This window comes from Manis javanica, chromosome 10 (genome assembly GCF_040802235.1).
Source record: "Manis javanica isolate MJ-LG chromosome 10, MJ_LKY, whole genome shotgun sequence".
Classification (NCBI taxonomy): domain Eukaryota; kingdom Metazoa; phylum Chordata; class Mammalia; order Pholidota; family Manidae; genus Manis; species Manis javanica.
This window is the reverse complement of record NC_133165.1, coordinates 104,198,398-104,223,470: the sequence shown is the minus strand read 5'-3', so window position 1 is coordinate 104,223,470 and position 25,073 is coordinate 104,198,398. Positions and strand designations below refer to the sequence as shown.

General features: G+C 43.3%; 1 long non-coding RNA gene across 3 annotated transcripts; it reads left to right on the top strand.

Annotated features, from left to right (window-relative positions):
• The first annotated feature begins 2,454 nt into the window (after window positions 1-2,454).
• Window positions 2,455-24,674, top strand: LOC108383575 (uncharacterized). Of its 3 annotated transcripts, none has more exons than XR_005057981.2 (4): window positions 2,455-2,629; window positions 21,476-21,576; window positions 21,732-21,813; window positions 23,996-24,674. It is a non-coding gene; the product is annotated as an uncharacterized lncRNA (long non-coding RNA). The 3 variants fall into 3 exon arrangements; XR_005057982.2 differs by lacking the exon at window positions 2,455-2,629 and adding an exon at window positions 20,930-21,013; XR_012121784.1 differs by lacking the exon at window positions 2,455-2,629 and adding an exon at window positions 20,930-21,013 and having other exon boundaries at window positions 21,476-21,590.
• The last annotated feature ends 399 nt before the right edge of the window (window positions 24,675-25,073 follow it).

The following is a 25,073-nucleotide window of genomic DNA, read 5'->3' as shown; positions in this document are numbered from 1 at the left end:
GTGTTAAGCATATTCACATTGTTGTGAAACAGATATCTAGAATTTTTCCATCTTGTAAAACTGAAACCCTGAGCTCATTAAATAATAACTCCCCACCCCCTTTTCTCCCCAGCCCCTGGCATCCACCACTCTACTATGTCTCTATGGATTTGATGCTTTCGGTAACTCATATAGGTGGAATCACACAGCATTTGTCTTTTTGTGACTGACTTATTTCACTTAGCATCATGTTCTCAAGATTTGTCCATGTTGTAGCTCATGACAAGACTTCCTTCTTTTTTAAGGCTTAGTAATATTCCATTGTATATCTCGATTGCATTTTATCCGTTCATCTGTTGATGGACACTTGGGTCGCTTCTGCCTCTCGGCTACTGTGAATGATGTGGCTATGAACACAGGTGTGTAATATCTCTTTGAGGCCCTGTTTTCAATTCTTTTGGGTGTATACCCAGAAGTAAGATTGCTGGATCATATGGTAATTCTACTTTTTATTTTTTGAGGAATCTCCATACTGTTTTCCATAGTGGTTACACTACTTTACAATCCCACGACAGTGCTGTTTTGTTTTATTTTGAGTAAGTATGGATATTTATACTTTGATGAGTGAAAAACATTCCTTTTCCTCCTCCCACCTCATCCCTCTAAATGTTTTTTATTTGATTTTTTTTATCTGATGACAGTACCAGATTTGCAGTCCGACTGCAAATCTGATGACAGTACCACCCAACTCCCTCTGCTCTAATTAACATGTGGCCTTCCTGGTGTAAGCTTTCCCTTGACCTGGGCAGAGGAAGTTGGCTCCTCTTCTATAGCCCAGGCTGCTCAGCACCCAGTGCCTCCCCTTTGGGAACCATCTGTAAGTTTTGATTAGCATCTCCCACTTCTTCTCCCCAGTGCCAGTTCTGGGAGGGCAGTTCAGGCTTGCCTCCTGTCCTGGGTTTCTGGCCCAGTTGGCCGCCCTAAGTTGATGCTCACTAAGCGAATGCTTGCTGCCTGAGTGAAGTGCAGCCTCCCCTCTAGCCTCTGCCATTCCCTCCTTGGTTCTCTGGTTCTGTTTTTAAGTGGCCTATTGGAGCAAAGGGCATGGATGATGAAAGCGTGGATGGAAAAAGGGGTTGAGGACTTTTGCGCATATGAACCACATTCAGCAACAGCAAATTCACAGCATTCTTTAGAAGCCTGTGAAAATCTGGCAGACAAAAAAGAGTTTTGTAAGTGGGTGTCAGATGATGAGTATAGCTATGGGCATTTTTTAGGAGTGGGGAAAGGGGTGAAGAATTACGATGCCCTCTTAGGAGAGAATTAGACATCTTCTAATTTTAAAATGTCTCTCTTTTTATATAAAGTGGATGGCTTAGGAGTATTTTCTCTCTTGGAAAAGCAAATCTACTGTTAACATCACCAAGGATGACTTCTCTGGACTGAAGTTGTGCCTCTGGGTGAGAGAAATTCTGCTCCATACTTTGTATGCTTAGGGGCAAAATCATTGACAGTGAAGAAATTGATTCTTTATGTTTCTTTTTTCAAAGCATTGTTCTTTTGAAGTCATTCCAAATCTACATAAAAGTTGCAAGAATGGCATAAAGATTCCTGAATATTCTTCACCTAGATTTTCCAGAAGTTAACACTTTACCACATTTATTCATCATTCTCTTGCTACACATTGTCATCTCTTTTTCTGATGTGCTTCAGAGGAAGTTGCGGACATGATGTCTTTATATCTCTAAAGACTTCAGTATATATTTCCCTAAGAGACAAAGGCATTCTCTTATAAGGATCAAAATCAGGCAATTTACATTGACATAATGTTATTTCTAACATTGCAGACCTTGTACAAATTTTGCCGACTGACCTAAGGTCCTTTCTAGCAAAAGAAAAAAAAAACCATTTTCTGATTCAGAATCCAATCCTGGGTCACGTGTTAAGTGTAATTGTTACGCCTCCTTAGTTTCCTGCAGTCCGGACAGCCTCCGGCTCTGGCTTTCAGGACCATCACATCAAGAGCACCGGCCAGTTATTTTTTTTTTTAGAATGGCCTTCAGTTTGGGTTCATCTGATGTTTCCTGATAATAAGATGCAGGTTTGCATTTCTGGTGGGAGTATTATGGGAATATTGCTGTGTCATCAAGACTGACTTTAAAAGGCAAGCATGTCAAAGGGTTTGACCCTCAAGCAAGATCGGAAGCATCACAGACGGGTTATGATCCCAGTCCTTCGGATCACCTGCTAGAGATGCAGGTTAGGGGTGTGACCTCGAGAGAATCACTTTCCCTTTCTGGGCCTTCATTTCCTAATCTGCGAACTAGGAAGCAGCCTATGTTTCCTGAGCACTTAGCTATTGCCAGAGGTTATTCCAAATGCCTTACATATACTGGCTCATTCAGCTCTCAGGACGACCCCAAAACAGATGTTTTTAAACCCTCCTGTTCTCCTCTCACAGATGAAGAAGCTGAGGCACAGAGAGGCGAAACAACTTGTTCAAAGTCACGCAGCTGGTATGGGACGGAGACGGGCTTCCAGCCAGGTTACTCTGTCCCTAGAAGCTGCCTGTTCGGCCCCCACACCATACCGACTCCTTGAAGTGATGCCGTAGAAGGTTGATTATGAGGATTAAAGAAAGATAAGCAGGGTAAGTATCTAACCCAGCACCTGGCATGTAATAAACACTAAACTATCACTGTGAAGATCTTCCTTTATTCCATATGTTTCTCATTTTATAAAGGACTTGATCAAGGAGATGTTCCAACTTGATGGCTTTGAAGTGATCGAGGCCCTAAGGCTATCCCTGGTCCAGCTGACGTTTATGAGGCCTCTGGGCCTCGTGAAGCGGTGAAGTCAACCTCGGGCTGCATTAAGGGCTGAGGGAGAGCAGGGCAGCCCAGCATTTGTGCTTGGCTGTGACTCTCCGTCATTCACACAAGGTCAACGCCCGGTGGGGGCGGAGCCTGTGGAACGAGCCTGGTGAGGGGGCCAGCAGTGCAATTTCCACTGGGCGGAAGGCTTCAGAGGTGCCTGATCTTAACGGTATTTTTCTCAGGTTGTTGGGAAGCGTGTTCTCTTTCCCCAGTGCTGGTCAGCTGGGGGAATATAGGCAGAGGCAGGCACATCAGATCCTGCTGGGCAGGAGCGCTGATGTTTAGGAATTAGAATGTGTAATGCTGGGAAGGGGTGGAGGGGACAGTTTGAAGTGAGCTGAGTTCATCACATTCTTGCAGGATAACCACCCACAGCCATTTTTTTTTCTTTGCCTGGATGAGAGAGATATCAAACTAGTGGTATGTCACCTGTGTGTAGGCCATGGGTAGGTTTCAGGGGTCTTATGATCCTTGAATAGTATATACAGAATTCTGAGTGAAACACGTTTGCATTTACATGTATTTTCCTAAGGAGATTTTCCCAGCTTTGTCAAACCCTCAGTGTGTTCTGTTAGTTAAAACAGAAAAAGAATCCTTGGTAGTCAGGGGGAAGATGTGAGAGAGAGAGAGGGAGAGGGCAATTGAGAATGGGAATATATTATTTCACAATAGTTACACAAGAAGTTGCTAGGAAACTATTTATTGACTTTGTGAATTATAAACATTTTCTTCTTAACCCAAAATAAATAGACCTCATATCATTCCAATTATGAGAACGCAGCTGCTTGTGTGTCGGGAAGGAGTGGGGCTGGACTGTGCGTGAGTGTGTGTGTGTGTGTGTGTGTGTGTGTGTGTGTGTGTGTGCCTGCAGGGAGGGGTAGGGATGGGGGAAAGAGGAGGAGGAAGGGAAGGGGTGGAGCAGGGCTCTCCAGGGAATGTAGAGAATAGGTACGTGGGCTTCCTCCTGTCCTGAGGAAGGAGCGCAGGTGTTCCTGTGGCCAGCCCTCAGCAGATGCCCCAAGGTTATGATGCTCGGTGACAGTGAGGGTGGCCACAGGTGACAGAAGCTTTCTTTATTCACCCAGTGGGTGCATGCAGGTGTCTGCTTCCCTTCAAGTATTCATGTCCCCAAAAGGAAAAGTGAAAAGTGAAATTGGCTGCTTAGCTACTTAGCCTCTGCTTCTTCAGAGGAGCCCTTTGAACTTATGGGGCTTCATTCTGGGAGCAGCTTTGGCCTGTCCGATGTGAGTTACAGGGACAAGTGACCAGATTTCCTAGATTTTTATGGTGTCCTGATCTTAAACTTGCCTCACATGCTCTCCATTCTGGTTGGCTCTGTCCCTTTGAGAGTCAGTCTGTGTCCCTCATCCTGGAAGATTTCCAGCAGCCACAGAGCGACCTTTCCGCTCTGAGTCTTCAACAGAAGAATCTTCAACAGGAGACTCAGAGAACGCTAGGGCTTCAGTTACTGACTCTCCCCTTTTCTCCAATGCGGTCTTACTCCATTTGTCTCCTCCTGCTAAAGGCCTTTGCTAGCTCTTCACCAGTGCCTCTTCCAAGTGTTTCATTCGTCCACTTATCCATTCATTCTTTCACTCTAAGACATTTATGAGGACCCAGAGGGTGCCAATCACTGTGCTGGGTGCTGAGCATCCAAACGGCAACTACGTAGGTTTAGCCTCTGCCACGATCACTGGGACACTCAATGCTCAGTGAAGATGACAGACAACTTTGTTCATTTGCAGCTGAATAACAGGATGCTGATTGCTAACGATGGAAGGTGTGGTGTGCAGGAAAGAAGGTCCCTATCCCAGTTTGAGAGTGCATTTGGCAATATTTCTAGAGGAGAAGATGTCCCTGACGAGCTGTGAAGGATGAATGTGAATTTTCTAGACAAATGAGGGCCGGGACATCCACTGTAGGCAGAAAGAGCAGCATACACAATGGCTAGAGGGGAAACCAGGTATTGGGTCCTGGGAAGCACCTGTAGTTTGGGGGAGAGGTTAGGTGCAGGGGGAGTGGGATATGAGGCCAGGAGGGGGCAGTGGGTGGGTGGGGGGAACCACAGCGGTTATCCAGGCTCAGGCGTTTGGCTTTTTATACTGAGGGGATGAACACCAGTCAAGGTTCTTATCAGGGTCAGAGTACACTTAAAACTCTTGTCCTGGCTTCACTAGTGAGAGGGGGTTAGAGAGGGTCAGGAGGGGAGGCATGGAGACTGGCTGGGAGGCTGTCACAATACAAATAGAATATGAGAGATGAAAGTAATTCAGCGGCAGTTTTCACTTCATGGATACTCATGCTCCGTCACTGGGTCCCTAAAACTTAGAGACCTCAGTGTAGTGGCGCTGGCCTTGTATCCGTTTAAAATGGCCCTTTGATCCCACGTACAGTACACCTTTGCTTGGCTTTCTGCATTATCTGGTCTGGTTTTCGGCCCCCATGCTTTCTCTGTTCACATCTGCCTGTGTATCTGAGGACACAGGTTCTGGGTTGAGCAATGTATTTAGCAGGCTGGTTTGTGGAGAAGCACAAGGGCCGGACAACTTCCACAACTTCCCTGATCTTTTGTGGCAGAGAGAGAACACTGCTGGGACATGGGTTTGTCATATAAGAAAGGACTGGTGCTGAGTCAGAGAGCTTCAACTGTAACCTTACCTGCACCACAGTGGCAGGCAGGTGAGGCCTCTGGGTAAAGATAAGAGGCACAGCAGGGGGAATCAAAGCAAGGAGGCAGAAGAGAGAGATGGAAAGATTCATAATGACCATGGTAGTCTGATTTTCCTGGCTCTCATTAGGATCTTCCCTGCATTAGATGCTGTGGCTTCAAAATGAATTTTCATGAATGGACTGCCCGCCCTCGCTGAGGCACTACAAGTCAGTTGGTCTACAATATGCTCATCCACTGTTTTGTTTTTAACAATTTTGGGCCATTTTCTTCTAGGTGAGTTTCTTACAAGCAGCATATGATTAAATATTTTTCTTTTCTCTTGTAGGTAACTTAAAAGTCCTTGTCTTTTAAAAGGGTTAATTAACACATTAGGTTATTTGTATAATTGATGCTATTGACATTAGTGTCATTTTCTTTATGCTTTCTGACTGTTAAGTACTCCTATTTCCTCCACCCTCACTTATTTCCAGGTGATATAGGTGATTTTGTTTATTAGTAATCTTCAGTAGTGATTAGGGAGCTAAGAATTCTGCTTTATATTCTGTTATAGGTTTTGTCTTTGAGATTATAAAATATGTCTTGAGATAGATATTTCTCTAATTGCCAGCATTGAGGGCTAATGACTTTAAATCCCTGAATATGTAACAATTTTTATTTACTTTTTCATTCTCTGCCTCCCCTCACCATTCACTTCCTAGTTTTTTAAACTTTAAATTGGAGTTACCAATATAGCGTCTTATTCTTATTACTACTATTATCTTATTATGTATTTTTAGTTAATGTAAATCTTAGTTTTTCATTGTAGCTTTAGGCTTCGAATTAAAATCTGTATAATTGTTATACATAAGCACCTTAATATATTTAGCTACTGCCCATGTTCACACAAAATCCTTATTTTATGATATTTCTACTCTCTCATGCATGCATTTCAACCAAGACCCATGCCTACACTTGCCTGCCTTCATCTTACACTAAACGTTCTAATTGGGCTTCAGTCTAAAGCCAGCCACTCGAGGGCATCTCCAGTGACTCTCCTCTACATTATCAATCTTTGTTCTTTGTGAGATCTAACCCACAAACATACACATGTGCTGTTATCCCTTTCATTGTAGCAACAAGTGACCTTCCTGTGACCTTTCTGTCCAAAAGCATTTCTAATCTTTGATCTCTTTGTAGCAAAGCTCCTTTGAAGAGTTGTGTTGTCTCTACTTTCTCTGCTTCTTCTCTCTCTTGGGCCCACTCCCATCTGCCCCGTCACTCCTCTGGAACTAGTGTGGTTCCGTTTCTTGCTGGTTTTTCCTCTGTTATTGTTGGAGAGCCCTAAGAATCGGACTTGGACTTCTTCTCAGCTACACTCCTTTCCTTGATCATTCTATCTGGGCTCATGGACTTAAATGCCACTCACATGCTGAAGCCCTGACATTCAGATGTCCATCCCTGACTTCTCATAGGAACTGTGCACTCAAATATCTAACTGCCTACTTAACATTTCCATGTGTATGTTTGATGGATTTCTCCAACTCAACATGTCGAAACTGAGCTAAATTTTTGTTTTCTAAGCTGCTCCCTTAAAGTCTTCTCAAACTTAGTCAATTGATAGCAATTTGATCATTCTGGTTGTTCGGGCCAAAAACCATGTAATCATCTTTGAGTCCTGTCTTACACCCCCATGCAATCCTACTGACCCTCCCTTCAAGATATGTGCAGAATATGTCGATTCTCCCTATTTCCACTGCTTCCACCAAGTTCTTAACTGCTGTCTTCTCTGAATGGATTAGTGCCATAGCCCCCTAAACTGGTTCCCTGCTTATATCCTTGACCCCTACAGTCTAGTTCCAATACAGCATTTAGGGTGACACTTTCTTTCTTTTTTTTTTTTTTAGCCTGTATCATCATTTAATTTAGTAAATAACTTAATTATTAATTCTGCTTGTTTATTGTCTGTCTTCTGATAGAATATAAGCTCCACAGAGACAGGCAACTTAACTTGCTTTGTTTCACTACTGTATCCTGCCCAAGACAGGGCCCGGCCTAGCAGGTACTGAATGAATATCTGATGAGTGAATAATGAGTAAGTATCTTAATTTCCATCTTTGTCTTCATCTCAGTTCATTTAGTCCTTATGTTCTATTGTGACTATAAGGATGCCAAGCAGATAGATGTTTTCTAAACACTTGATATTTCTTGCAGAAAATTATTATCAGTGTTGTTTTTATTTTTAGATTTCAAAGGATTGCTCCTCTCCTTTAAGCAACAGACTCTTTACATAGATGTGCTGTATTTCTTGCTATTTGCTTATCTTTCAGTGGAGAGAAGTCTAGTGTAGCCTGAAATTTGCCAGTAGAGAGGTCTGGAGAAATAAATATCTTTAGTGTCACTACTATCCACCTGGATATCAGGTGGCATCTCCTTTGGGATGTAAACCTAAACCTTAGGTCTGCCCTTTGTGTGTGAATATGCCTGAGCAAGGCCGGTCATCTCCTGTTCCCAATGCTGATGGGCTCTCGGAGTCAGAGGCTCTTTGTGGCGAGTCTTTGAAGAGTGAAGGCCGTGAGAAATTACCCCTTCCACCTTGCCCTTCCCTCTTACTTACCATCTTCCCACAGTTCTGTTTCCTTTTATTTGCAATGCAGCCAACTACCTTGAGATGGTGCCTTATTCTATGCTCGAAATAGTGCTTTCCAGAAAGATCTACAGATGGAGGAGCTGATGTGAGTGAGAAGAGGGTAAGGGCTCTGACTGGCTCAGAAGACAGTTGCTGTGTAGCTGGAGCAGGGGCACCTCTTTCTTGGATCCTGGTCCCACAGGGAGAGGCAGTGGGAGTGCGCCAGAATGTTGGCCTCTGCCTTTTGGTGGTCCTGCTGTTCTGGTTCAGTGTAGAGCATCTGAGACAGGCTCTAGGACGCACTTTACAATGGCATCCCCTTCGTAAAGCAGATGGTGGGATTCCAGAAATTATGTGATTTACAGGTGTTGCTTATCTTTTGCTCAGTCTGTTGAAGATGTTTTTGCCTTTGGGTGTATCTCCAGGGGCATTTGACCCGGAGGTTTGGAGGAGTCATATTTGTAAGGTCTTGACTACTGTCATGTTAGCCCAGACATTCCTCCGCTAGTCCCTGACTCATCCTTGTTTAACTTTGTTTATGTTCCGGTATTCATTTGATTGACACACAAGACACTTTATGTCCTGGTTTTTCTCCTGTAATGGGTGTTGGGGAGAAAATGGAAAGTGGACCAGATATGGTCCCTGCTTGTGGTCTAGTGCTGGGCATAGAAGTGGATGATGTCATCATGTTTGCTGAATGGGGAGTGAGGTAGGGCGATAATTCTTCCCCAGACTGATGTTTCTTTCCATGTGGAAGAAGCTTGCTATAGCTCCTGGCCCTTCGGATTTTTGACTTGTAAGGCTGGGATAAGGAACTGGGAAGGGTTGTCTTAATAACCCTCTTTCTCTGGCATGTAATCTGCTTTGCAGGAAACACATGCTGCTTGGCTTCTCCAAAAGCTGAGTACGGCATGATCAGGCTCAATGTGGGCCCGGTGCAAATACGACACTGCAAACTGACCAGGTGGCTAAATTGGTCTGATTCTGGGGCTTAGAATTAAGAAGTCTACTTGTCTATAGACCTAAGTCACATTCTCTAATACCAGCTTATTCTAAATTTTAATCTCTCAATGGTTCAGAGGCAGGGAAAAAGGATATCATTAGCTGGGCTCCTCAAACCTCAACACTGAAAGTAAAATTTTGAACAGAACTCCTAGTTTATGCTCTTGTAATACCTTTTTCAAATCTCTTTTGATGATATTTATCACATTACTGTAATGACTCATTTTCATATGTCTTCTCCTCCTGTAGGGTGTGAGTCTTTGCCTCTGTTTGTACAATTTGTGCACTGGACAAAGACGTCTGGTGTGGTGACAAATGGGAGCTAAAATCCAGCCAGTGCAGTGTTGGTCAAGCTGTCTTTTCTTCTGGGGTCACATCAGCTCAGGGGGTGAGACACCTTTCTATAATTTGCACGGAAGCTCCTTTTGTGATAGCAAACTTTCGTGTCCTTGTATTTCATCAATGAATAAATGCATACTCTTTGGACGGGCAGCATTATTATCTTGCTTAAATGTAATCATCCAGAAGGGAGGAACTGCATCTTTTAACTAATTTTTCATCAGTCCTTATAATACATAAGAAGCCAATACATCCGGCTAGGCTCAGGCAGAATTGGGGGAGTACATTTAGTTTTCCAGGCCATTCTCTTAAATTCCTATATTATTATTATTATCACAACTAAGAGTAATAGAAAAAGCAATGGATTTGAATTGAGGAAACCTAAAATCTGGACGTTGGTCTTCCTTTATCTCCATGGAAATCCTGTAGCTCTTGCTGGGTTTTGGTAAAAACAAAACAAAACAATATACTTGAAAAAGTATTGTACATCATCAGATGTTAGGGGTTATTATTATCATTCCTTGTTTGCTAAAACTATGCTTAAGAGCATTTGCCAGCTCAAGTAACGTGTAAGACCTGTTCTGACAATGTTGATTGTAATGATAACAACATAACACGTTTATTTCTGGAAAACACCTAGAGCCATCTCTTTGAATTATTTATTTTCCAGCAGGGTGTTATAGGTTTTATGATGTACTTTGAAAGGGTCTAAACCGGCGTGCTAAAGAGCATCTACTTTGCACCTGCACTTCTTACTCTGCATATATGTTTACTTCTCTTTCTTTTGCTTCGTGGGTGATCAAAGGGACAATTTCAAACAGATTCTACTTGATGAAACCATTCTGCTCATTTGTGAGATTATGCCCCATTTCATACTTTCTCTAATCAAATGTACTCTAGTGGAGCAGGAGCATCCTTCCAATGGCTAACTATTTTAAAGTGGAACCTGATGCTTTTGTAGAAAAGGGCAGAAAACTAGGGCTACCTCCGCTAGGTGCAGAAGAAGGTAGAGGGTAGAGGCATCAACATCAAGTCTTTGTGTTTCCCTATAATCTTCCTGACTAGTTCCCAAGAAATGTATAGTATAAGACATACAGCATAGAGGAGTACAACCTCAAAGGCAAAAGCAAAGTCAAAATCGGAACACCAGAAAGTGTAATGGTTAAGGACATGGAGACCAGGAAGGGGTTGAAAGCATCCAACTGTTGGAATTATCCAGGCCTGGGTTTAAATCCCATCTCCCCCACTTAACTTGTCTGCATTAACCTCAATTTTCTTGTCAGTAAAATGTGGCTTTTAGCATTCACTCCACAGCACTGATAAAAGATCAGACAAGAAATATACTCATGGAACAATGCCTGCAAATGGTAAGCACCCACTACATGGTTGCCATGATTACCATGCTCATATCACTAGTGATGCCTTAACTTGTAGTTTCTAGACACTGCAAAATGTAAATAAAGCAGGCATGGTGGTTCAGTACTTGAGATGCCAGCCGAGTTTGAAACCGAGCTCTGCCACTTAGCAGCTGTGTGAACTTGGACAAGTAACTCAACCTCTCTAAGCCTTAGTTTATTCCTCCATAAAATGGGAATCAAATCAATATCTATTTCACAGTTTTGAGAGTCCTGAATTATGTAACAAAAGCAAAGGACTTGGATGTTGGAAACCCCAATGTGGAGCAAGAGCCCTCAACTCTTTGGTGTTTCTACCCAAGCCTCAAAGTCATTACTCCAAGGGAGGGAGAATATGGGGGATTTTGGCCGTGGTCCTCTGGCAAGGTCAGAAAACTGAGGGCTACCTTTAGGGCACACGGCATTTCCATGTTTTTTCCAGGTAGCTGGCTTGTGGGGCTTTGTTTCCCAGGACCATCATGTCAGCATATAGTGGCTCTTCCAAAAGGGGCTGACAGGGCAGGACCAAGAATGTGGCTAAACCTTTGGAATCACACATTTTAATTCCTATCGCTGCTTCCTACATCTGCAGGAGTCTTAGACAAATTACTTAACCTTTCAGTTTCATTATATGTAAAATACAGGTAATAAAACTTGCTGTATAGAGTTGATAGAAGGATTAAGTGAGATAACAATTGTACAATAGTATCTGGCTAAATAAATTGAAACTGTTTTTATTAGATCAGCAAAAATCATTTACACATACAATTTAGTAACCAGTTTTTGAATAGTCACTCTATGCCAGATACTCTGCCAATCACTAGACCACCACAGGTTTATTCAACGAATTTTTTTGGGTATATTCTGTATGCTAGATATCATGCTTATCTATCAAAACCTTCAGAAGTCTAGATAAAATATTCCTCAAAACTATTTGATTCTACAACTCTGTGAAACCCTAGGTTATGAACTGTTTTTCTTAATTCATGAAACAAATATGATACCAAGAACTTTGTGAACAATTGAAACTATAAAGAGTTGGCATATAATAAAGAAATAAGATACAGTCTCTAAGTCTGGGAAGTTCTAATTTAGAAATGAAGATAAGGCACCTATGAGAAGTCAAATAAAAACAGAGTTTTGCTGAATAAAATGAATGCCTGAGTGATATGATGACTTTGAGGAACTATTGTGTTTAATAAGCATGGACTTTATAGAGAGATGGATCTGACTTCAAGTTCTGGCTCTGCTCTTAACTGAGTCTCCACTTCACAAGTTACTTAATCTCTCTGAAAGTTATGTCATCTTTAAAACAGGGCAAGACATTGTGAGTATTTATGGAAACAGTGCTTAGCACAATCCCTTGTACAGAAAGGCATGACTTTTAGCATTATTATCTGCATTAATATTATCATGCCCAATTACAAACCCTTACTGTTCCCCGTGTGTGGGTGTGCATGCATGCATGTCAGTGCCCATGTATGGTGAGATATTTCACTTGTCATTCATGATCCAGTCGGACTACAGAGATTCATTCAACCATCCATTCATTGAAGGAATAGTCATTGAATGGCTACTATGTGCCAGACACTGTCTTGGGCACTGAGGATAGGATGGTGACCAACTCTAGAAGTCAGAATCTCTGCCCTCATGGAGCTTAACTTCTGGTGGAGGAGCCAAAAGATACATACAAAACATATACTATAAAGTCAGGCAGTGATGAGATGATGTTTTATGAAGAAAAAGGATTAACCTTCTTTTCTTTTGCTGTGACACAAAGACTATTTTATTCCTTCACTTTATCCCCCTATAACCAGAGCAGTAAGCAGGGGACCTTTTTGTTAAAGTCACCACTCTCTTTTTCTTTCTTATATTCTAATTGATGTATCATTGATATACAATCTTACATTGGGTTCAAATATACAGTACAGTGGTTCAACAGTTAACCATATTATCAAATCCTCACCCCAACTAGTGTGGTTACTTTCTGTCAGCATAGAAAGATGTTGCAGAATCATTGAATATATTCTCCATGCTGTACTACTATCTCTGTGGCCAACTTACATTATGATTGAGAATTTTTGTGCTCCTTTACTGTCTCCCCACCCACCCCAACCCCTCTCCCCTGGTAATAACTAGTCACTCCACAGTGTCCATGAGTCTACTGCTGTTTTGTTCATTCTGTTTTACTTTGTTTTTATATTCCACAAGTAAGTGAAATCATATGGTATTTGTCTTTCTCCACCTGGCTTACTTTACTGAGCATAACGCCCTCTAGATCCATTCTGTTGTTGCAAATGGCAGTATTTCTTTTTCTTAATGGCTGAATACTATTTCATTGTGTATGTGTACCACATCTTCATCCATTTATCCATTGATGGACATTTAGGTTGCTTCCATATGTTGGCTATTGTAAATAATGTGGTAATAAACATTGGGGTACATATATCTTTTCAAATCAGGGATCTTGTTTTCTTCACGTACATTCCTAGAAGTGGAATTACTGGGTTGTTGAATGGTATTTCTATTTTTAGTTTTTTGAGGAACCTCTATACTACTTTCCACAGTGGCTGCACCAATTTACATTCCCACCAACAGTGTAGCAGGGTTCCCTTTTCTGTACATCCTCATCAACATTTGTTCTTGTCTTTCAGGTAGGGGCCATTCTAATTTTGAGGTGATACCTTATTGTGGTTTTGGTTTGCATTTCCCTTATCTTTAGTGATGTGGAGCATCTTTTCATGTGCCCATTGCCCATCTGTATTTCTTCTTTGGAAAATAACTGTTCAGAAGCTCCACCCATGTTTTAATCAGGTTATTTGTTTTTTTGGGTGTTGAGGCAAAAGAGTTCTTTATATCTTTTGGATGTTAATCTCTTATCAGATGAATCATTATGAATGTATTCTCTCATAATGTAGGTTGAGTTTTTGTTCTGCTGATGATGTCCTTTGCTGTAGAGAAGCTTTTTAGTTTAATGTAGTCCCTTTTGTTCATTTTTAATTTTATTTCCCCTGCCCAAGGAGATGTGTCTAGGAAAAAATTGCTCACACTTATATGTTCAAGGAATTTTTGCTTATGTTTTCTTCTAAGAGTTTTATGGTTTCATGTCTCACATTCAGCTCTTTGATCCATTTCAGGTTTCGTTCTCTTACATGTAGCTGTCCAGTTTTCTTAACACCAGTTATTGAAAAGACTGACTTCTCCCCATTGTATATTCATGGCTCCTTTATCAGATATTCATTGACAAAATATGCATGGGTTTATATCTGGGCTTTCTATTCTGTTCCACTGATCTATGGGTCTGCTCTTGTTCTGGTACCATACTGTTTTGATTATTGTAGCTTTGTAGTCTAGCTTGAAGTCAGGGAGTATAATATCCTCATATTAGTTATTCTGTCTCAGGATGGCTTTAGCTATTTGGGTCTTTTGTGGTTCCATATGAATTTTAGAACTATTTCTAGTTGAAGGGAAAATGCTGTTGATATTTCGATAGGGATTGCATTGAATCTGCAAACTGCTTTGGGCAGGATGGCCGTTTTGACAATACTAACTCTTCCTATCCATGAATATGGGATCGATTCTCATTTATTTGTCTCTTCTTTAATTTCTCTCATGAGAGTCTTACATTTTTCAGAGTACAGGTTTCACATCCTTGGTTAGGTTTATTCCTAGGTATTTTATTCTCTCTGAAGCAATTGTAAATGGAATTGTCTTCCTAATTTCTCTTTCTGTTAGTTTGTTGTCAGTATACAGGAATACAACAGATTTCTGTGTATTCATTTTGTATCTTGCAACTTTGCGGAATCCAGTGATTAATTCTAGTAGATTTTTGTGGATTCTTTAGGGTTTTCTATGTATAATATCATGTCATCTACAAATATAGTGACAGTTTAACTTCTTCCTACCAATTTGGATACCTTTCACCTCTTTATCTTGTCTGATATCTGTGGCTAGGACCTCCAGTACTATGTAGAATAAAAGTGATGAGAGTGGGAATCCTCGTCTTATTCCTGATCTTAGAGGAAAAACTTTCAAGTCACTGCTCTCTTTTCACATTTTAATCTATGAATCAACAGGACATTCCTCAGAAGACATTCCAGTAATAGGGCATGAGCATCTCTGGTCTCCTGTCAAGCTTACTGGCTGACATGGCCAGGACATGAGAGGCTGGGAGATAAATGGCAACACCTGAGAGTGCAGGTAGATTTCACAACATTAGAAGAAAATAATCATAGGTGCTCAAATTTGACCTAAATATTAGTCAACATGCATGGCTTGAGTGGCCAGAAGCCAGCAGGGAACAGTTGCTTTTATTGTGTCTGGTTCCTTCAGTTAGAGCAGGAAGATGTCTAGTTAGCCTGATTTATTGAACTATTTAACATCCACTAGATATTCTTTATTTTACCATTATTTATGACTTGCTGAGTCCTGGCAGAAAGCTTTGGATGAAACAAGGTGCAGGTGGAAGGCATGGCCTGGGGCTGAGGAGGTTCCAGGGTAAGGGACGGACAAATCAAAGCTCCTTTAGCCCTCCCTAAGCACATGGGCTGAGGAGGTAGTGACATACCCAAGGTGGGAGTCTGGCTTGTTCCCCATTCCGTGGATTCTTTTCACACCTCTGACACTCTCTCTGTTTCCTGTTCCTTCCCTGCCTTTCTTCAGGGGCACGTCTTCCCCAGCGGACAGGCCTTCGTGGTAGCAACTGATCTTACCCATATATCCCTAGGGTTTGGTTTACAAGTCCTGGCATCATATTTTATGTTTATAAAAGTCAGGAGGAAAGAGAGATTGAAGTGGGAGGCATGAGGAGGAAATGGAGAAGCATACACTAAGGCCTTTGACTCCAGTGAAGAGGAGCAGATGTTTCTCCTGTTGCATTTTCCACTTCTGGAATGGCTGAGATGTGGGGGCATCTACCCCGGCTGCTCCCAGGATTCACAGTGGGGGGTCTGACCAGAAGCCTGAGGTGGGCTAGCAGCAATTCCTCCTCAGCTTCCGTCATGCAGGGCCCTGAGGGGACTGCTCGTGGTTTATATTCCCTTCCAGGGGTCTGTTGGGGAGAAACCTCTCTGATTGTCAAACTGCTTCATGTTTTGGCTGCAGAAGCCTCTGCCTGGATGGCCATCTCAGTTGACCCCTATCCCATGGCTGACCCCAGCTCACACACTTGGCAGCTTTTTTAGACCTTTCTGTCCTCCTTCACTTCGGACCAACATCTACCTCAGCCTAGGCTGTCCTGGGATCAGCTGCCCTTTAGATGTGCTTCATTCCCAGACAGACTCCTTCGAGTGGTATTGGAAGCTTAGCTAGACCCTTCTCAGTCGTCGTATGCACACAAAATGCCGCAGACTAAACACTGAGTCACTGCTTCCTTGCTGCCCTCCCCAAAGCTCTGGTTTCAGAGGGAGGACCTGAGGGCTGTACTGAGGAGAACAGTTTCCCCCTTTGCTTGCTGGGTGGTTTTAAGGTGCGGCAGCAGCAAGATTGCTGGGAAAGTTGTGGGTGGGCCAAGGGCCAAGTACAATGAAGGTATCACTGGGTCAGCATTTCATCTGAGCTTCAGCCCCGGCCTCTCCCTCAACCCCACCCCTCATTCTCCCACTGCATCCAGGAGCAGAGGCTTCTCGTATGACCACCACTGGGTGATTATAGAAGAGGAAGGGGTGATCATGCCCCCTGATCCTCTCCACAGTCTTCCAGGAAAGGCAAAGAAGGGCTCTCCCATTTTGTAGATGAAGAAAGGGAGCTCCAAGGAGACAGCTTTGTGACCGAGCTACGGCCTCAGAATGCTGGAGGCTGGTCTTGGAGCCAGGTCTCCCAGCCTGGAGCTCTCGTCCCAGCAGGCGGCTGCAGGAAACAGCTGCATTATGTAATGAGAAAAGAGGGACTGCGAAAATCAATGTTGGATTCTTGGGGAAAAGGAAACTGACCTCCCACAGTGAGATGATTGAGGTGTGGCTCACGGGCCAAGGGGGCATTTGTTCAATGGCCTGTGCACTGACCCAAACACTGCAGTTTTCCATGGGTGGCAAAGTATGAGGCAGGGTCTACCGGCTCTTAGGATCTTGACCTAGTAGCTGGGACCCTAGGGATCTGCGTAGCTTGCTAATCAGGGGCTGGCTTACCCTGAACTGTCTGGTGAACCCAAATGCCTGGCATGGGTGTCTGAAGATTTGGGTTGATCTGTTCATGGGTAGATAGGAGAGAGGTCCAGTCATTTGATATCTTAGACAGTTCAATCTTCATGATCAGTCACTGTTGAGGCATTTTCAAGCACAGCCTATCAGAGGAGTCCACGTTGAGGCTGATGCAGCAAATTCGTGTCTGCTCCATGTGTCAGCATTGCTTACCAGCCTTGCTTTTTTCTGCTCCGTATTGATGGCTCTATTAATGGATAGAAGGATAGGAATAAAGAAGGAGAGGAAGAGAAGAGCCCTAATTTGACCCACTAGTGCATGATTGAAAAAACTCTGTTATAGAAATCTTTGTAAATGGTCTCGACAGCTTCTTATGAAATAGCTTCACTTGTTAGTCAGTCCTACACTCTGGACCCTGTAGATGATGCCAGTTTTGGCCAAGTGCTCACTGCTGACCACCCACATGGAGCAGAAGGATAACAGGGAGCAAGGTTTCAAATCCTCAAACAGATTATTACTCAAAAAATGACTTTACAATAAGGAATCAATAGCTAAATGGGGGAATATCATAAGACAAATGAGAGTGACCAATTTAACTTCATTTATCCTGCCTTCTGAAACACTTTCCTAGTTCCTCTGCCTCAAATCAAAGCCTGCCAATCTCTCAAGGATCACCTCTTCCAGGCAGTCTTCCCTGACTATCTTTTCCTGCTTGGAGCTTATGAAAAACATTTGACATTACCGCTTATTTAATGCCTCACCATACCTTACCAGCTGAGTTGGAATACTTAGTGTTATTTATATTTTGTGGCTGATCTCTTTTAGAGAGTCTGTCCAGCTTCATGTAGTACCTAAAGTCAGGTCTTTGAGGGGATCTCCTGACCCCTGGTTTCAGTAGAGTGAATGAGGGGGTTGGCATGTGACCAAAGCTGGGGCAATTAGAGCCTTTCTCTGGGAATTCGGAACTGGAAAGTGATGGAAGAAGGGAGGGATGGAAGGAGGGGGAGAGAGAGACATAAAATACTGCCTCTTTTTCTAAGAGCTCTCTTATTATCAGTTCCAGAATGATCTGAGGTCCCCTGTTCTTGCTCTCGGGCAGTATGACACACCCTATCTTCATGTCTTTGTAATCTATCCCTGGGTGACCATATGTCCTGTTGGCTGCCTAGTCCTGGTTTTTGCCTATTATCCAAGCATAGTTATTTTTAGTGTCCCATTCACTCTTGCAGTGCACTAGGTTTGATGATACAGTCACCTCAGCCTACACCAGCAGAGCTGATTTCTGTTCTTATTGCACATGTATAATGTCCATAGCTTATAAAGCAATTTCACCTTCATCAGCTCATTCTCTTTTCAAATTAGTCATTTCCCCCTTAGAACTGTGCCTCCTTCCGTGTGCCGCCACTAGCTCCTTGTCATCCAAGCCAGAGATCCAGGAGTGAGCCTAGGCACTCATGAGTCCTTCTCCTTGGCCTCATGAGTCCATTCATTCATTCCTTTAACATTTCAGCACCCAAGAAGGACCAAGCACTGTGCTAGTTGTTGGGTATATAATGCAGTGAATAGAATAGAGTCTTTGTCTTTCTTGAGTTTACAAGCTAGTTCAAGCAACACCCACAAACATATAGTTTCAAGTTGTGGCAAGTGTGAAAAGAAAAGAATAGGCTGTCTGAAACAGAAAAATGGGTCAGGTATGGGACAGGCCTACTTTGCCCCAGGAAGGGCCTCTCTGAGGAAGTAACAATTGAGTTCAGATCGTGAGGGTCAGAAGGAGCTGGTTAATGAAGGTGTTTCAATTTCAGGGGTTGAATGGAGTCCTTGCATTTCAGGTTGATTGCTCTGAAAACTATGTGAAGAATGGATTGTAAGGGGCAGAAAATGGAAGCAGGAAGACTAATTAAGAGGCTATTACAATTGCCTAGAAACGCACTAATGGTGGCTCACTCCAGGAGTAGCAGAGATGAATAAAACTGAACATATTTGGGGAATATTTTGGAGGTGAAAATCAACAGGATTCGGCAGCAGATTGGATGTGGTGGAGGGCAGGGGCTGTGGTGGTGATGGGGAGAGAGGTGTCCTCTAGGTGTGTGACTTCAGCAAGAGGGTGGTTAGTGGAACCAGTTATTGAGATGGGGAGGAGAAGAGGAGAAAAGGAGAATAAACATCACTTTGGGATGCATTTAGTCAGAGATGCCTGTGAAAATTCCAGGTTCATTTTGATGGTCGTGTGCAGGGCCCTGCGTTCCGAAGGAAGGGCTCCACACTTGGCTTACTGCTTTGATTGGCCATCTTGAAATTCTTGAAAACTTGATCTTTGAACCACAGTTCTGTAAGTGAAGTTTGATTGGACAGTGGGGCATGGGTATGAGCAGAAGAAATCTGCCTACTGTGTGTGTCTGCCATTTCTTCCCACCCCAGTTGACATGCAGTGTTTGTTATACCCTCTGAGCACAAATCCCATCAGGCTCATGATGTGTAGGAGCTCAGTGAGACTCAAAGTGAGTATAAGGTGAGTGTGTTACATCTGTGGTTGGCTAAGTGGGGGCACTGGAAACCCCTGGAGGCCATCCATTTAAAACAGAACTTTCTTGGAACACAGAAAGAAGGCAATGGTGTTCTAAGAAGTACAAGTAACCCAAGAGCCCTATCATAGCCTTACTTAGGCTGAGAGTGAAGGGTACAGAAGAAAAGAGAAACAGGGCAACCCAAGGTCCTCTCCCTTCAGTTCTTTTCACACTCATCATTCTTGGTAGAATGTGTGTGTATTAAGAATCGAAAACAATTGGGTTAGTTTTGGGCAGCATTTCTGCTGTTCTGGTAAAAATGAAATACAGATGCATGTAAGAGTTATGAAATAAGAACTCTACACTTTTGGTGATGCTGCATGTGAATTAAGTGCTCTTATATTTCCATTTAAATATGACATTGCACAATATAAAGATGAATGGTAAAAGTTATGCTAAAATTTAAAATTTAAAATTTTTCTTTACTTGGAATGACAATAAGCAATTTAATAAAAGTATAAAAAGTTTCAAGAAAGAGTGTGGAAGAAAGGTAAAACTTAACATGTTAATGCTTTTAATGTCCCTTTTCCTCCTGCATTTTCAACAGAAGTCCCAGATTTTTATTTTATACTGAGTCTTGCAAATTATGGAGCTGGCCTTGCATAGTCCATTAAGGAGTTGGGTCATTCTTCAAAGAGGGTTGGCACAACTAGAAGAAAGCAGAGCAGAGGTATTATACCAGGAAAGTCTTAAGCAGAGAGGACTATAGGATCTAGGAGAGACAAGAGAGGTGGGACAGGGGCAGGGAGACCTCTTGTGGGGTACTTCCTGGAGACCTACGGGTCACCCTCTGGGCCCAAGAAGTGGGGCCCTGTCCTTTGTGTGGCAGGAGGAGAAGGTCTTAATTGACTCCTGGTGTTGAGGCAAAACAACCCAAGAAATGCTACCTTGCTAGAAAAACTGTAATGCCAATTCTTTACCTATATTGTCTTCTCAGATGGTAAGTAGAGACACACTCTGCAGGGCTCTACCACCCAGTGTCCACTGGGGAGGCTCATGTCCAGGACTTTGGGACCATGGTATAATGTCCGTATGTTCCCAAACCTATCCTATTCCAGGCCTGGCCAGCAGTGCAGCCCCCACAGATCCCAGTGTTTCCCCTCAGTTGTTACACTGTCCGCCAAGTCATGCCAAGGCACAAAGGAGCTTCTCAGAGTGTGAAGAACCCTGTGAGGCAGAAGTAACATCAGTGGGAGAGTTTTTGTGTGAGCTGAGGCATTTCTCATTGCTGGGTCTTGTAGGAAGACTACATTTCCCAGCCTCCTTTGCAAGTGTATCCCTTTGTGACTGGGTTCTGGCCAATGGGAGCTAAATAGGAGTGATCTAATCATGTGAGAAGGATGTAATGATGCCTGATGCTCTGAGTGGAAAGTCAGACTTAGGCAATTTTGGGCAAGTTCACCAAGTGTTCTCCTATCAATTCTTCCTTGGGAGATGCTGGGAAAGGTAGGCTGTAAAGACTGATAAATCTAGTGGGGACAAGATGGACAGTTCATGGCAGCTTTCTAAAGGGTATATAAGATATTTGTGGTACATTGTGTGGGGGATCACAGGGAGAACAGTGTATCACAGAGAAGGGACATAGTGGATCTCTGGCAACTTGTTGTACTGATGGACAGTGACTGCATTGGGGTATGGGTGGGGACTTGATAATATGGGTAAATATAGTAACCACATTGTTTTTTCATGTGAAACTTTCATAAGAGTGTATATCAATCATACCTTAATAAAAAATAATAATAATAAAAATAAATTAAAAAAGAAAAGAAAAGATATTTGTGGTAAACTGTTACAATAATGGCCCCATATGCATTCCTCTTCCTGGTATCCGTGCCCTTGTGTGATTCCATTCCATGTTGATGCTGGGCTGGGCCATGTGACTTGCTGCGGCCAATGGGACATCCACAGTCATGATGCAAGCAGACGATTGTTCCATGCTGGTGCTGTTGTCATGGAATGCGTCCTTCCCTGCCATCCCAGCTGAGCCCAATCCCCAGCCAAGCCACCAGGTAACTGCAGCGGGGTGAGTAAGTCCAAGTGAAACCAGCCATAGAGCCACCTGGCCAACCCACAGACCTGTGGGCAATTAAACTGTTGTTTTAAATCACTGAGCTCTGGGGTAGGAGTTATCGGATACAACATCTACTCATGTTTGTTTCCCTAGAAGCTGCTATACTGCCTGGCGTATTTCTACCCTCAACACATTTTTATTGACATAAACTTTATCCTTCCAACAACCCTGTCAGGTAAGTATTACTATTATTTTCTATTTACTTTTAATTACAGGAGTGACAGGAAAGCTTACTCATCCCCCCCACATGCTGGGGTGGGGTGGGGTGGGGGACCAGCTTGGAGAGGATGTAATCAGGGTCCTGGGAGACATGGGGACTTGCATCAGGTCACCCTAGTGGACTTTGATCACCTATGTTACATGCTCCTTCTCTTCATAAAGAACTGATCAGCTTTGCCATGTATTGGGTGCTTCCTATGTGCCAACTGCCATGTGCTCTATGTATATTGTGGCACTTGCATCCTTGCAAAAACCACATGGAGTGGGCACTGTAGCATCTCTTTTTCAATGAGTAGAAACTGAAGATCAGGAAGGAAATGAGACTGACCGCCTGGACCTGGTATGGCAGAGCTGAGCTGTAAACCCGAGTCTGTCTGACTCTTCACTGTAGCTCTTCACCATTTCACTCAGTGCGGAGCCTCAGTTCATTTGGGTATTAGGTTCTGAAGTCAGTGCATGCAGCAAAATTTGCACACAGTGACCAGTGCTTTTGCAAAATCTCCCAAGTCTCCTTTCAATTAGTGTATGCTACTTTATTTAGTAATTGACATGTAGAAAGGGATAATGTATATCATGTTTAAAAAATGGCTTTCAACACAAGACTTACACTGTGGCATAGTCTGGCTGGATACTCAAAATTCCACTTATCTTCCCCTGGAACTCCTAGAAAGAGTCCATTTCTGAGCCTTGTGAAGTTAAGTTGGGGCCATTGACTGAGGTGTGGCTAACAGAATAGGGACAGGAGTGATTTATGTCACTTCCGTGGTTGACTTAAGTACTCTGTCATCCTCCAGTCCAGGATTGGAAAACTCCAATCTGGCCCACTGCCTGTTTTTGTACATAAAGTTTTAATGAAACATAACCACAGTCATTTGTTTACACATTGCCTCTGGCTGCTTTCATGCTGCAGCAGTAGTTCTGACAGAGACCATACTGTCTGCAAAACCTAAGACAGTTACCACAAGTTTGCTGACCCTGTTTTAGTCCCCCTGTGCTGGATGCTCCAGTGCTCCACCCAGGCTCCCCTTTAGCAGTGAAAACCTTAATTCCTCAGCTGCTGGGAGTGCTGCTGCAAGATGGTTCTCACCTGTATCCAGTGACATAAACACAGAGATTTAGTAGCATGACTGTCTTGCTCCAACTCAGGACAACTCTGAGAGGCCACCCAGCTCCAGAATTCTCCCTTGGGCTGGAAGAGACCTTTTATGGGCTGCATGGAAGCTCACTCTCTCCCTCTGCCCAGTCTTGTATCCTTGCCTCCATTCCACAGGAGCTGATCCCAAGAGTACACCTAATAAATGTTCTGCACTTGACTCTGCATCTCAGAGCATGCTTCTGGTAAACCCAACCTGCATCAGCTTGCACCCCCTTCCAGGGTGTTAGATGTGACAGTGTCCCAGGTGGAAGATGCTGGATCCTTGCATCACTGCTTAGAGGACAGTCACCAAGGAGCACCTCCAGAAACACTTCACCTTTGACAGTGGGCAGGCAAGCAATCCACCTCTATTGGGCTATGCTTCTGAGATTTGTTATTGTTTGTTACAGCAGCTGGCTGGACTTATTTTAACAGTAAACTTAGCAAGGCATTATCTCTGTGCAAAGAGAGGTCTCCAGGAACTGAGACATACTGGGGGGTGGGCACAGATTACATGCACCTTCTCATAGGCACTACAGAGCATCTGCCCTGTGAGTGGCAGAGAAGGTCAAGTCAATCACATCCATTATATTTTTCTATTTCCATCTCTTACTCCTCTCCATCACCTGTATATATAGCAGAATTATAAGTGAAATGTGGATACAGTGTGACTACATCTCCATCCCTGTTTGGGGCTCCACCATCAAAGCATCTTTGGGCAGCTTGCATTTTGCAATAGTTGAAGAATGTAGCATGTGGATGGCCGAGAGGTGGGTAAGTGGGGGATCAAATCAAGCCCAGATGTCAGTCTCCATGACCCAAGCCATCAGTCGGGACAGAACTCAGAGGAAGAGTCCCCAGTGGGGGTCCCAGGAGCTGGATGTAAACAACCTACTGCTGTCTGCTCACCAGGCATGGCTGCACTTGTGTCCATTCCACTGGGGGAGTGTCTGTGGAGGCAGCTGGAACCCAACATGGTCTTTTGTCTCCCCTCTCTCTGAAGTCATCCTAGGACACAGGTGTGCATCCCCCACAGCCAGCCAGCAGAGAAGATGAATCAGCTTCCCTGAAAGATGTGCCCCGGAGCAGTCTGTCGGCTGAAACTCTTCTGAAGCAGCACCGCTCCCCTTCTGACCACAGCTAATGAAAATGTGTGGCTTGCCAGGAGGAAGAATCTCTGTTATTCTTTAAAGGAACAATGCTGACCACAGATGTGCAGCATCTGGTATGTGGTAGAGGACAGTAACTGGACCAGCCAGTTCATGAAATGCCTTTGGGTCCAGGCATGTATTTTTCTACTTTTAGTTATAGATTTTGGTTATCAGAAGTGGAAATGGAAGTCCAAATGCCTTTTTCCATCACTTGGTATATTTTATAATATGCCCCCTTGCCCCCACCCATTTATCTTCCGTGGCTCTTGATGAATATGATTGAGATGTCCAAAGCTAGAACTCTTTCCAACTGCAAATAAGAGAAGCCCAGTCCAAGTTGTTTTAAGCAAAAAATGACTTTATTGAGTGATGTAACTTAAAATCTGGGACTGTTTGACTTCAAAGTCAGGTATAGCTGCATCCAGGTGTTCACATGGATGGCCCAGGTTAGACCACCTTGGGACGTGTCACCAATGAACCATTCACTGTAATCAAGGGGATGGAATTCCTCTTATTGGCCTGGCCTGTGTCCCCTCCTCACCTCTAAGGCCAGGGAGTAGGGTCTTTCCCTAAAGGGAATCAGAATCCCATTATGAGAATAAGGTTGCTTGGATGTGGGACAGGGAGAGTCAACAGATACACAGTCCATAATCTGCTTTTCAAGCTCAGGGTCATCCCAGTTCAGATTCTCCTCTCATCTGTAATGCTTTACAGTTGGATACGGGATTGCATATTCTTCCTATGCTTCTCCCACTGGGAACTGAGGGCCTTTCTGGGTAATGGAAGACATGCGGTGGGGTGTGGGTAGGGCATGGGGTGTAGAAATCACATTGCATTTCCTTTCCTCATCTGAAACCCAGTGAGATAAGATGGAAACAAGGTAGCTTTGAATCATGGGAAAATAGTTACAACAGTTAACAGGTAGTTTGG